This window comes from Sminthopsis crassicaudata, chromosome 3, assembly GCF_048593235.1.
Source record: "Sminthopsis crassicaudata isolate SCR6 chromosome 3, ASM4859323v1, whole genome shotgun sequence".
In the NCBI taxonomy this organism is placed as follows: Eukaryota; Metazoa; Chordata; class Mammalia; order Dasyuromorphia; family Dasyuridae; genus Sminthopsis; species Sminthopsis crassicaudata.
This window is the reverse complement of record NC_133619.1, coordinates 18,625,006-18,639,294: the sequence shown is the minus strand read 5'-3', so window position 1 is coordinate 18,639,294 and position 14,289 is coordinate 18,625,006. Positions and strand designations below refer to the sequence as shown.

General features: G+C 39.9%; 1 pseudogene; it reads right to left on the bottom strand.

Moving 5' to 3' along the window:
* Positions 1-12,251: 12,251 nt before the first annotated feature.
* LOC141564798 (ras suppressor protein 1 pseudogene) lies at positions 12,252-13,304 on the bottom strand (annotated as a pseudogene).
* Positions 13,305-14,289: the final 985 nt, after the last annotated feature.

The following is a 14,289-nucleotide window of genomic DNA, read 5'->3' as shown; positions in this document are numbered from 1 at the left end:
CATCTATACCTTGGAAATCAGGAAAGGCTACAAATTTAGGCTGGACTTATTGTCTTGTTAAGTTTCTAAACTTAAGAGAGTGATGAAGAATATGTTAATAATTCAAATTAAGCTAAAAAGAATGCCATGAATAGGCTTTTTCCAAGAGCATTGTTAAACATTTAGTGACATATCCTTGCCCATCACCATCCTTAAAGTCAATCAAGAGACACAGTTTCGTGTATTGCCTTGAAGGCTGTTCTTGGAAGTCCAAAAGGCTAAAACTTACATTTCACTTTTGACTCTTATTTTACTTTATTTATTTATTTGTTTGTTTGTTTGTTTGTTTTTGTTTATTTATTATTAGTTGCGTGATCACAAATTATTTCAACCTCTTTTAACCTCAAGAAACTAAGACTTGGGGGCAGCTAGGTGGCGCAGTGGATAGAGCATCAGCCTTGAATTCAGGAGGACCCGAGTTCAAAATTGATCTTAGACACTTAACACTTCCTAGCTGTGTGACCCTGGGAAAGTCACTTAACCCCAGCCTCAGGGGGAGAAAAAAAAAAACACCAAGAAACTAAGACTTACCTACAAATTTCTTCACATAGAAGATGTCTAGTCAAATATATCTGACACAAAATAAAGTCCTGTCCCCACATGATGATTATTCTATAATACATCATTTATGTAAGTTAAAGATGCTCAATCCAATCAAAAATACCAAACATTGCCCACTGTGTGTGGAATACCAAGGATACAAATCTATTTTAGAAAGCAACATGTATAACCTCTATTTGCTTTTGATATAATATAATGGCAGACAGAAGAACCCTATCGTGGAAGAAAGCTATCACATTCATATACAACTATATATGTGTGTGTATGTGTGTGTGTGTATTATATATGCACACATATACATATTTGTATGTATGTGTATATATGTAGATATATATGATGTATATGCATATACATACAAAAAACATATATTATATCTTTTCCCCAATTACATGTTAAAACTATTTTTTAACATTTTTAAAATTTGGAGTTGCAAATTCTCTCTGCCCGTCTCTCCTTGAGATGATAAGCCATCAGATGTAGGTTATACAATACAACCGAAAGTATCACATTTATACCATATGTGTTTTGCACTTTCACTTAGTGATCTCGTTCAACCCTTATCAGAACCATAATTAAGGACAGTGGGAGTAAGCAGAGGCAGAGGCTTTGCCCAAGGGCACTAATATGAAAGCAAAGCTTCATTCCAAAGATCATGCACTCTGGCATTGCCCGGTGTGATTGCCTCACCTCAAGTTATCTTATCTTAGGTTATCATTCCCCAAAGGCCCAGTTACTGGAACACCTTTCTTCTAAACCACTGAACTAAACCAGTGGTCCTCAAACTTTTTAAATAGGGGCCAGTTCACTGTCCCTCAGATTGTGGGAGGGCCGGACTATAGTAAAAACAAAAGCTCACACTCTGTCTCTGCCCCTCAGCCCATTTGCCATAACTGGACAGGCCGCATAAACGTCCTCAGCAGGGCCGGCATCTGATCTTCACGCTGTAGTTTGAGAACCCCTGTAAATCTAAACAATCAATCAACAAACATGTGGGATACATCTGCTAATGTACCATTCACTTTGTTAAATACTGAAGAAAAGAAGGTAGTGAAGGGAAAAGAAAGGATAATGCAAAGAAGAAGAAGAAGAAGAAGAAGAAGAAGAAGAAGAAGAAGAAGAAGAAGAAGAAGAAGAAGAAGAAGAAGAAGAAGAAGAAGAAGAAGAAGAAGAAGAAGAAGAAGAAGAAGAAGAAGAAGAAGAAGAAGAAGAAGAAGAAGAAGAAGAGGGGGAGGAGGAAGAAGAGGGGGAGGAGGAAGAAGTGGAGGAGTGGAAGGAGGAGGAAGAGAAAGAAGAGGAAGAAGAGGAAGAAGAAGAGGACAAGGAAGAAGAAGAACAAGAAGAGAAAACAAAAAGAAGAACAAGAAGAAGAGGAAGAGGAAGAAGAAAAAGATGAAAAAGGAGGAAGAGGAGAAAGAGGAAAAAATTATTCTAATTTCAGAACTAAGGCAGCCACACCTCTATTGCTAGAGATCCCTCTATGGAGCTGTCCTATTCATTAAAGTCAGAAGCTGGCTAGGACTCTACTCTATGCACTCTGCCCCCACCTGCCTGAGCTGCTGAAGCCTTTTTATAACCCTCAGTCTTCCTTCAGTGCCAGGAAGGAACAGTGAGTGCATTGCAAGAGATGGCAGACAGCTTTATGGTCTAGGCTGCCAAAGTTTACCTACCTCTCTCAAGTCCCAAAGATGCCCCTGCTGAGCCTTCCAGTTCCCATCACTCTCTCCTGGCTGAAAACTGAAAGCCAGCAAAGCCTTGAAAAATGAAAATGGCCCAAGGTCTTGTGATGCTCTGTGGAGATAACAGAGCCAGCACTGAGAAAATAAAATTTTCTTCCTTTTCTCATTTCACACACATATGTACCCTTAAATAATCCATTCAGGTCTGTAAGAGGGCAGGTCTACAAATAGCAAGGAAGGAAGAGGAGAAAATGAAATAAGGGAGCAAGAAATCAGATTAAAAAATGTTAATCAAATGAGTTTTTGACCAACTTCGGCCAATGTGCCACGTTTTCTACGTTAGAATCCCAGAATTTTAGTTGAAGGAACTTCAAAGCCTTTTGGTTCATCCCATGACCAAGAATATACCCCAAAATGGAGCCACTCATTCTTTACTTCTTGTTGTTGTTGTTGTTGTTATTGTTGTTTGTCCTGTGTTCTAGAAGAGAACCGTGGCATGAGGGAGGCAATGCAATGCAGATCTCCATTCCACTTTTGCAGAACCCAATTGGGAGTTTTTCCTGATTTCAAACTTAAATGTTTGCAACTCTTTTCATTTCTTCTGGTTATGAGCACAGATATAGTCCCTCTTCTACACTCAGCTCTTAAACCTTCTGCATCGGAGTTTGCCCTCCTCTGGATGCTCCCAGACTATGATCAGCTCCGGAGTATGCTTACTACTAGACACTTACTACTGAGTGACTCTAGGCAAGTCGTTTGCCTCAGTAACCCCAGTTGTAAAATAGGGGATAATACTAGCAAAGTTGTGAGAATTAAAGGAGATAATATTTGTAAAAGTGTTTAGCCAGTATCTCCCATATAGTAAGTACTATATAAATACTTATTCCCTTCACCCTTGCTCTCGTATTATTATCTCTCCCTGAATTATAGAATGAAAAAGAGGCCTAAATGACCCATCCAGTCTAATCCATACCAGAAACTACACGACAACATCCCTGACACGTGAGAACTGTCCTCTATTTGAAGGTTTCCAGTGAGAGGGAACCCATTCCACTTCAGGATTATTTTAATGGTTGATTTTTTCCTGACAGCCACCAGCTACTCTTAGTCCTGCCTGCTAGAGCCCAAAAGAACAAGTATAATCCTCTTCCACATGTCCACCCTTCAAAAATATTTCTTGAAAATTCCCCATAAATCAGTAGAGTCACTTTGCATCTGTAGTCATACATTTTGGAGTATCAAAGCCCTCAGTATTTGTCGTTCCTTGTTCTGAGAAACATACGCCAAAGAGGAAGCTGAAATATCAAAAGTCCTGCCAAGTGCCATTAAATCATTTGTTCAGATCTTTCTAGATAAAATTCGGGATTTATTGAGCACATGCTAGAGCATAGTGCTCTCCAAAGAACCAAATCATACAATCATTACTTTTATACTAACCTGAGTCTATAAGCTCAGCCCTGGGGTTCCTCTCAGCTTCTGGACAGGTCATAAATTATGAACTGATGCTGAGTGAAGCAAGCAGAACCAGGAGAACACTGTACATAATAACAGCAATATTGTATAATGATCAACTATATAGACTTAGCTTTTCCCAGAAATATAGTGATAATTCCAATAGACTTGTAATGGAAAATGTCACTCATCCAACGAAAGAACTATGGATCGAAACATACTACTCTCACACTTGTTTGTTTGTTTGTTTGTTTTTTCTTTTTCATGGTTTTTCCCTTTTGTTCTGATTTTTCTTTCACAATGCGGCTAATTTGGAAATATGGGTTAAATGATTGTACATGTATGACTTATATCAGATTTCTTCCTGTTGAGGTGGGAGAAGAAAGGATGGGAGAAAAAAATTTGGAACTCAAAATCTTATAAAAATGAATGTTGAAGTCTATCTTTACATGTAATTAGAAAAATAAAATACTACTAAGTAAAAATTAAATAGATAAGTGTCATTAAAATGTTTTTCCCCCCCTCAGGCTGGGGTTAAGTGACTTGCCCAGGGTCACACAGCTAGGAAGTGTTAAGTGTCTGAGACCAGATTTGAACCCAGGTCCTCCTGAATTCAAGGCTGATGCTCTATCCACTGCGCCACCTAGCTGCCCTGTGTCATTAAATTTTTAAAAATAATTCCTGGCCCAGATTGTTGTTTGATTGAAGTCCTTGATCTAAAGAGATAAACTACCAAACTTAACTGAGTTATTCATCCAATTGCATGCCATAATCTCAATGGTATCTATTCTTTTTTTTTTTTTTTAATAAAGCTTTTTATTTACAAAGCATATTCATGGGTAATTTTTCCAACATTGACCCTTGCAGAACTTTCTGTTCCAAATTTTTCCCTTTCCTCTTATCCCCTCCCCTAGCTGGTAGATAGTCCAATACATGTTAAATATGTTAAAATATATGTTAAATCCAATATATGTATACAAATTTATAGTTCTCTTGCTGCAACGGTATCTATTCTTCATCCACTTGTTTTTTTTTTCTTATGTGGCTTACTAAATCAATTTCTTTTGAATGGCCATGGACCAGAGGGAAATGGTCCTCTAGTGTTTTTAAAGATTTGATATGATAGGCAAATGAAATTTCTAGAGATCAGAGGAAATGGGAGATTTAGCCTCTCAAATGAGACAAAGTTAAAGAATAATGCTTTTTAAAAAATCCCTCACATGAAGAGTAGTGGTTAGATAGCTAGCCTAAAGCCAGGAAAATCTGGGTTTAAGTCCTGCTCTGACAGGGTCTGGCTATGTGCCTTTGAGATGATCAGTTAACTTGTTGATGCCCTAGATAATTCAAAGACAATAAGTTATAAAAAATGTGCCAATCTGCATTGATAGGGGGAGTTCCTGTGATAAATGAAATCACAATCCCTAGCCTTTATACGTTATATTAAAGTAATTTTACTAATTTTAAGGGTGAAAGTTATTTTTTTATTATTATTGCTTTTTATTTACAAGCTATATGTATGGGTAATTTTACAGCACTGACAATTGCCAAGCCTTTTGTTCCAATTTTTCCCTCCTTCCCCCCACCCCTCCTTAAGATGGCAGGTTGACCAACACATGTTACATATGTTAAAGTATAAATTAAATACAATATATGTATACATGTCCAAGAAGTTATTTTGCTGTATAAAAAGAATCAGACTTTGAAATAGCATACAATTAGCCTGTGAAGGAAATCCAAAATGTAGGCAGACAAAAATAGAGGGATTGGGGATTCTATGTAGTGGTTCATAGTTGTCTCCCAGAGTTCTTTCGCTGGATGTAGCTGGTTCAGTTCATTATTGGAACTGATTTGGCTCATCTCATTGTTGGAGAGGGCCGCGTCCATCACACTTGATCATCATATAGTCTTGTTGTTGCTGTGTACAGCGATCTCCTGGTCCCGCTCATTTTACTCAGCATCATTTCATGCAAGTTTCTCCAGGCCTTTCTGAAATCATCCTCTTGGTCATTTCTTCCAGAACAATAATATTCCTTATACCACAATTTATTCAGCCATTCTCCAATTGATGGGCATTCATTCAGTTTCCAGTTTCTGGTCAAAAAAGTTATTTGTTTTTTAATTTAAAGACTGTAAGGGGAGACTGAATGAAACTATGGGAAACTGGCTACCCTATGCCTGCCCACTTCTCCCGCCATTTCCTCACCATAGACCATTTCCACCCCATCCATAAATCTCCCTGCTCTGATAGGAGAGTTTTGCCTTCTCTTGCCAGAGTCCAGGCTTCCACACCTCTTCCCAGAGGTCTCCTCATCATTTCACCTCCAACACTTTCCAATAACCCTTTCTGGATTTCACTCAAAAAAATGGAAGTTCCCTGAGGCAGGAATTGTCTTGCTGTTGTTTATATCCTCCACAATTAACACAGTGCCATATACCCAGCAAATACTCCATCTTTATCTAAAGTCTTTGTTGGTCAGTCTGTCTGTCCAAACATCAGCCCATTTTCTGTACCTATCACAAAGGGCCAGACTGGGCTGCACCAGGATTCTAAGCTGAGGACACAATGTCAGATATTATGAGTTCCTTTGTGGAAAACCAAGCATGGCTCAAAGTGGGTTTTGCAAAAATCAGAACTTCCTGTACCAGTTTGACGATTGCTACAAGCAATGTTCCCTTCATGTACCTTCTGTCCCAGTTTAGGGAATCACAAAGCGAAACAATTGACCTCCCTCTGCCTCATGGAAGATTTGAGAAGCCTCAAGCTAATCCATCTGAGCTCTCACTGCTTTAAGGCTGGAAAAAACCCTTCAAAGTTTTCTGGTTTAACCTCCTCATTTTAGAAAAAGAAAATTTAGACTCATGGAGGTTCTGCCCTGATTCACAGAGAGTAAGTGGAAAAGCTAAGATTCGAACTCAGGTTCTCTGACTCAAAATCCAATCACAGTCTTTTTTTTTTTCCTTTGGCTTTTTGATAGTCCTTGACCCAAAGTTGAAAAGTCAGAAAATAATTAAGCAATCATAGACAGGAATTTCTTAAGTGGCTACTGTATATTGACCATTATACAGAGAATTAGAAAGTGTCAGTACAAAAAATAAAAAGTCCCTGCTCAAAATGTTTAATGAGGTCAGACAACACATGCATTCAGAATGTATATGAAATATGTGGGTCGGGAAGAGCGAAACATACTCTTTGCAGGCAATAGTTTCAGGTTGCCTACTGGGGCCTAACCTCAGACACTCAGCAGCTGCATGTTCCTGGACAGTCATTTGTCCCTGTTTGCCTCAGTTTCCTCATCTGTTAAATGAGTTGGAGAAGGTAATGGAGAACCACTCTAGCCACCTCTGCCAACAAAAATCCAAATTGGGGCCATAAAGAATCAGACAACTGGTAAAATTACCCATCTATATATTGTAAATAAAAAGCTATGATAAATTTTTAAAAATTAAAAATAAAAAGAATCAGACAACTGAAAAGACTGAACAACAAAAGGCCGGTGGGGTGTAAACCCATCAGCAAACATCCCCATCTCTTCACAATGGATGTGACTTCTCCCAAACCCCCAGATTTCTCCTGGAAGGGAAAGTCTCTAACTGACCTATGACATCATCTCAGGGTCCAGAGGAAACAAAGCCCGGTGTTTCCTTAAAGGTGGCTCAAGCTCAGGCTGCCCAACTTGGGCAGAGGCCCCAAATCCCTCTCTTAGTGGGTAGTAAAAGGCACTTGTTTGGGCAGAGCGCCATCCAAAGTCATTCTCCACTATGGCGGGGCCGGTCCAGCAGAACAGTGCAGGTACCAACAAGGCCCCGGCCCAGGCCGAGCTGCCTGCCCAACAACAATTGTAGCCAGGAGCCTTCCCCCCACCCCATCCCCAAGGCAAATTGGTTTCATTCATTCAAATGTAGGGAAATGACATGCGGCTGCCACATGGATCAGCCGGGCGTGGCCACCTCCACTGGGTTTCAGAACAAGGCTGCTTCTGTAGCCCTGGATCTGGTTCTGCTTGGAAAAGGCATCTGCTCCGGGGCTTCCTGGCAGAGTGAAAATGGACCATCAGTGGGTCATCTCACCTTTGACTTGTTGACCTTGTTTGTAAGATAAAATAATCTGTATAGATTATATAATAGATAGAACACTGAGTCTGGAATTGGGAGCTGAGTTCGAATAACATGGACTCTCACTGGCTGTGCAATCCTGGGCAAATCAGTTAACTTTTCTGGGTCTCCCTTTGCTCATCTGTAAAAATGAAGATGCTGGACTCAATTAGCCCTAATGGCACTTCTAGCTCTAAGGCTATGATTGACCTGGTACAATATATAGAGCACTGGCTCTGGAGTCAGAAAGCCCTGAATTCAAATCTAGCCTGAAGCCCCCATCCTGGGCAAGTCACTTTGAAGATGCTTGAACAAGGATATTGGTTGTCCATATCCAGGATGCTCTCTCACCTTCTTCTCTGCCCACCCCAAAGCTCCCTCTCCTTGTGGGCTTCTCCAGGAGCTCCAGCCCACATTATTCTCTCTCTCCTAATTTCCTAGCACAGGTTGGTGCCTAATTAGGCAAGACTAGCAATCCAAGACCTAGGAGTCCCAGATTCTAATCCTGCCCCCACCAGATGGTACCACTTAAGCAAGTGAATTTATCTCTCCAGATATGATTTCCCCAGACTCCTAAACAGAGAGGTGAAACTTTGTGCTGAAAAGTCCTTTCCAACAGAGCAAGTACTAATTAACATCATGGGGCCACAGAGCTAGGCTGGGAAGAGTCCTCAGAAACCACCATCCAAGCCCCTCATTTTACAGATGATTAAGGCCCAAAGAGGTTCTCGTTTGCTCACAGTCACCCAGGTGGGAAGCATTACATGCAGCAGGGAAAGAACACATTATTCTGTGCAATGTTCAAGTTCGAAACATTCTTTGATATGTTTTAAAATCATGGCCTTTTTTTAATTTCTTAAGAGGCAAGCACATTGTTGTTCTCAACTCTTCAGCAATAGTGTCCATCATCCTAGTAAATATTGGCTAATCGGAACAAAAGGTCGTCCTTGAAATTAATTCACAAGACCATCCAGAACTTCATGAGGATCCAGCGGAAACGAAGAGTACATTTAGAGTCCCAAAAAACTGGGCTGGGATCCCAGTTCTGGCATTTTCTCACTTTGTGACATTGAGCAAACAAATACCTCACCCTTTATAAGCCCCTGTTTTCTCATCGGTAGGAGAATTTTCTACAATGACGATGATAGTCATGGTGATGGCGATGGTGACACAGCAGAATTATAGACCTGGTCCATCTTGGATCCCTTCCAAGAAGATTTAATTACTGAGTGAAACAAGCCCATTCTAAAATGATCTTATGAATGAGAAGGTCCCGTATCATAAATCCTGGGGGGAGAGGGAGGAAGCTCAGGGATAAAAATGGGTGTATCACTTCTAATCCACTCAATAATCTTTTGATTTCACCTTCTGGGCATTTTTAGCCCATTCAATTAGCATTAGGTAGCTCTATCTGAATGCCAACTATGGATTTTTATGGGAATGTTTGCTAGAAGTGTTGAAAGCTAATAGATCAAATAAAGCTTTCAGCTTTATTCCTTCTTTTACTCTTTTAGCCTGAGAAGAGAACAATAAAGAATGGGAAATACTATATAAATGTGAGTTATTAATGATATCATTATCATGAATTATGATTGTATCAGGCTTTTTAATTCCCCAAAGTTCATGGGCTCAGAAAAACCCAGATCAGCCATCCCAGGTTAGGAGGGGTCGTGCAAGGCTTCTGGCCCAACCAACCCTTTTACAGAGGAAGAACTCAAGTCCCGGAGAATATAGGTGATGTACCCAAGGTCACACAAGTTTCAGGACCAGGAACCTAACCCAGATTCCCTAACTGCAAACCTGGCTCTCTCTCCACTACACCAGAAAATTAAACCCATTTCCTACCTGAGAAGTACAAACAGCCAACCAAGAAGTGCCATCCAAGTCTATTTTGATCCTGTTTCCTGGCTTATTTTTAGTTGGTGAATTGAGTTGGTGGAACAGATTGCCATTTGACAGCTGTAGCAACATAAGCCCTCGGTGTTTCTGCTCAGCAGAGAAAGGACAAGCTGCTCCAAGGACTATTCCTGGCTCATCTTCCCTCTGTGCTCTAATATCTTCACCACCTCACTCCCCCAAGCTCAAGTCTGCTTTAGCACTGTCAGGGTACTTCCATGGCCAGGCGCTCCTTCCTGTTGAGTCCAGTCTTGAAAAGAAGAACTGGCTTGGAGTTAGAAGTCAATTAAAACACTAACAGAAATCATGGGAGGCTGAATAGAAATTGGGTCACGTATCATGCTGAAAACTGTATAGAAATCCTAAAAATAATGTTATTTCAGATTTCTTTTTAGCAGAAATTTCCTGCTCATATCACTCCATCTTATACAGAGGATCACATACTGGGCTTGGAGTAAGATCCATGTTAAATCCTAGCTCTGGTTTTTACTGGCTATGTGACCAGGGGTCTTCATCAGCAAAATGGGCATGATGGTATATCTTCTGCCTTTCAGGGATGATGTGAGATTCAAATAATAGAATACGTATTAATCACTTTGCAAGCTTTAAAGCATTATAAAGGTGGTGGATGCAAGGTGGAGGAATAGAAGCAACAACCCAGGCAAACGCTCCCAACATTCCCTTCTAAACAACTTTAAAAATAATGAGTCAAGTCAAATTTTGGAGTGACAGAGCCAATAAAAGCTCAGAATGAATCATTTTTCCAACCCAAGCCAACATGGGAGGTGAGAAGCAGAGATCTGTGACACTAAGGCTAAGGCTAGCCTAGAGCAGTAACATAAAAACGAAAGTGGAAAATAGAATGGATAAGAGATCAGAAGCCAACAATATGCTTACAACATACAACAATACAATTGCTTACAAGAAACGTAGCTGAAGCAGAAAAACTCACCGAAAGAAAATAAGGGGTTGGAGTAGAATCTGTTATGCTTCAGCTGAGGTAGAAAAGATAGAGGTAGCAATCATGATCTCATGCAAAGAAAAAGCAAAAATATACCTGATTAAAAGGGATAATCAAAGAAACTACTAAAACTAAACTAAAACTAAAACTACTAAAAGGTACCATAAACAGTGAAAAAATATCAATACTCAAAATATGGGCACCAAATGACAGAGCATCCATATTCTTAAAGGAAAAATTAAATCAGTGACATAGGAAATAGACAAAATTATACTAGTGGGAGGTCTCAACCTTTCTCTATCAGGATTAGATGAACCTAATCATAATGTAAATAAGAAAGAAGTTAAGCAATGAATATAATTTTAGAAAAATTAAGTATGATAGACATCTAGAGAAAATTGAATGAGAATAGAAATGAGTTTTTTCTTAGCTATATATTTACAAAGATGGACATGTATCAGGGCATAAAAATTCACAGACAAATGAATCACCAGAAATAGAGAATCAATTCATCAGATTATAGTGTCCAAAGGGGCCTCAGAGATCATTCCTCCCCACTACCATCACCCCCCACCTTTTTTTTTTGGCTAAGAAAGATACTGAGACTCAGAGAATGTACATAATTTGCCCAGGTTCACACAGCTAAGTAAATGTCTGATACAGGATTTGAACTTGGGTCTTTGTAACTCTGGATCCAACATTCTATCTGCTGCCTTTCTCCTTAGCAAAATTTTATGAGGATCAAAAAAGGCCTTCTAAGTCTAAATTGTGGTTTCCTTTGGTGGGGAAATCCAGACTAGTGAGATTATCAGTGATGAGGTTCCATCGGGTGTCATAGTGGCTAAAATGATGAACCTGAACTTGGGAAGAACTGAATTCTGATTTGTCTCAGATGTTGGACAAATCATTTTCATTTGCCTCAATGTCTTCAAGTATAAAATGAGAGCAATAATAGCCCCTACCTCCCAGGGTTGTTGTGAGGATAAAAAGTATTTTGCCAACCTTAAGGCATTAAATAATTATTATTAAGCAATATAATTATTATTATCATTATTGTTCATATAGAAATAAAATATCACTAGGGAAAGCTATTGATGCCCCTGTTCTACAGTGGAAAGCCTTTAGAGAGTTACCTTTTGGCACTGGAATCGACTTGCCCAGGACATGTCAGAGGTGAGACAGGAATGTAGGTCTTGCTGCCTCTGAAGACAACTTCCTGTCCATTGTGATACAGAGGATCTGGGATCAGTTATTGTTGCTCCTAGAACAAAATTAAAAAAAAAAATTTAACAAAATAAAAATGTAATAGACCATATATAATGTTTATGGTTTTTTTTTAATCATTATGCAGCCTTCAAGGATAATTATGTAGTTTAGTAGACCCAGCTTTTATGAGTTTGACTCCACTGCAGCCTGTTAGAGTCCAAATTATTTTAGTACACCTGTATAGTGTGTCCCAAAAATTCGAGTGCAGTTGAAACTTTAATAGCTATTAAAATACTGATTGTGAAACCAGAGGTACTGGGTTCAAATTTAACCTTGAACGCTTACTGCCTTTGTGATTTTAGATGTCTTCTTCTTATACCTCAGTTTCCTGACTTGTAAATATAAATTAAATTGAGATACAAAAGTCTGAGCACAATTTATTAATTAGGCTAGCAATAACCAATAAGTTGAGTCAGTGGCTCTCTCCATGACCAGAGACCTTAAATGAGGGATGATGGGGTCCTTTATTTTACAATTAACAAGATGGCAGAGCAAAATCGCAAGCAATATAGGTGTGTCTTCTTCTGGGTGCTGTCTGTGACAGGCAGAATTGAGATTACATTATCTGAGCCTCCCCTTCTGAAACCTTTTTAACCAGAGCCAAGACATGTCACAAGACATAGATTCACAGAAATGGGAGTTGCTACAATAATTAGGTCATTATCCCGAAAGCTGAATATCTGCAACTTTTTGAGCTTCCCAATATCTGGTGACATGATTTCAAAATCATTGTCACTTAGGCAGGATAGTAGAAGTTTGCAGAAAGAGAATTTTTATTCAAGTTGTTTTAAGTCATCAAAGACCTCCAGGTCTGGTAAAGAGCCAAATTCTCAGGACAAAGTATTTAGCCTGTTCAAACCAAAACTTGGGTGTTTGAGTATCTGGAGGCTCCTGATTCACATTCAGCTCTTGATTTTAGTTATGAAAAAGTTCGGCACTTCCGAATTCTTCAGTTCTGCCACAGGAGGGATAGCTGTTAATTCGGTGTGGCTGAGAACCAATTGTGTTATGTGGGATAAAGTTGTGGATATCCAGTATGTTAGAGATGCCACGTTTACACATGTCCACCTCAAGCTTCCTCCTCCAGCTTTTTCACAGATGTGGACATAGTTGTGGAAGACATCAGTTTTGGGGGACCTGCACTGATGAAGGGGAAACCCAGAAGAATCACTGGGATATGTCATCTTGCTTCTGACTTTGTGCTTTCCCCAAATTTTCCATTCTAGTTATTCTTACCTTAAGAGCAGTGGTCCTCAAACTTTTTAAATAGGGGCCAGTTCCCTGTCCCTCAGACTGTGGGAGGGCCGGACTATAGTAAAAACAAAAGCTCACACTCTGTCTCCGCCCCTCAGCCCATTTGCCATAACTCGGTGGGCCTCATAAACGTCCTCAGCGCAGCATCTGCCCCATGGGCAGTAGTTTGAGAACCCCTGCTTAAGAGGATAAGATATTTAAGAAAACCATGATTATACAGTTATCAGTACTCTTTATCAGTAGGTTACATTTATCCCTAGATTCATTGGCAACACAAATGTGTTAGGATTACTAAGTGAGAACTGAGGTTGTCTGGATAGTGACAAGGTGAGAATTCAGGTTTTCTGGACAATTACAAGGTGAGAACTCAGGTTGACTTGATAGAGGGGGCAAGCTCATTGGCTGGGGTGGTTCTTCCCAGAAGCCCTTGCATTATCCCACGCCCATTCTCTGGGAGGATAAAAAGAGACAGCACTGGGCGCAGAGGGCAGATCGGCCTGAAGAAGGATAAGAGTTGGAGGAGATTCAGAGCCAGGATTCAAGAGAAGACTCTGAATTGCATCAGGCTTGACGGGGCTCTCTGCAGGAAGGGAAGTCACTTCTTTGGACAAGAGTTAACAGCAACTGCCTGGAGACAACGGTTCGTTACAGGAAGAAGAATCTGTCTGAGAGATTTGAGTAGACACAGCAGATCTCTTCCCAGAGAGCGATCCGGCAGCTTCTGGAGACGACAGCTCGCTACAATTGGCGCCCAACGTGGGGCCTTCATTCAGGCCTTATTAGACATAGTGCAAGAACAACTTGACCAAGGACACTTGCGGCCTTCTCTAAGTCCTTGGAATTCCCCAGTATTTGTGGTGAAAAAGAAATCTGGAAAATGGAGGATGATAACTGATCTAAGAAGAGTAAATGAACAGATGGAAACTATGGGAACTCTTCAGCCTGGACTTCCATCTCCTACTCAGTTGCCAAGAGAATGGCCTCTATGGGTTATAGACATTAAGGATTGTTTCTATTCTATTCCTCTAGATAAGGAGGATATGAAAAGATTTGCTTTTTCAGTGCCTAGTGTTAATTTGGCTGAGCCTTATA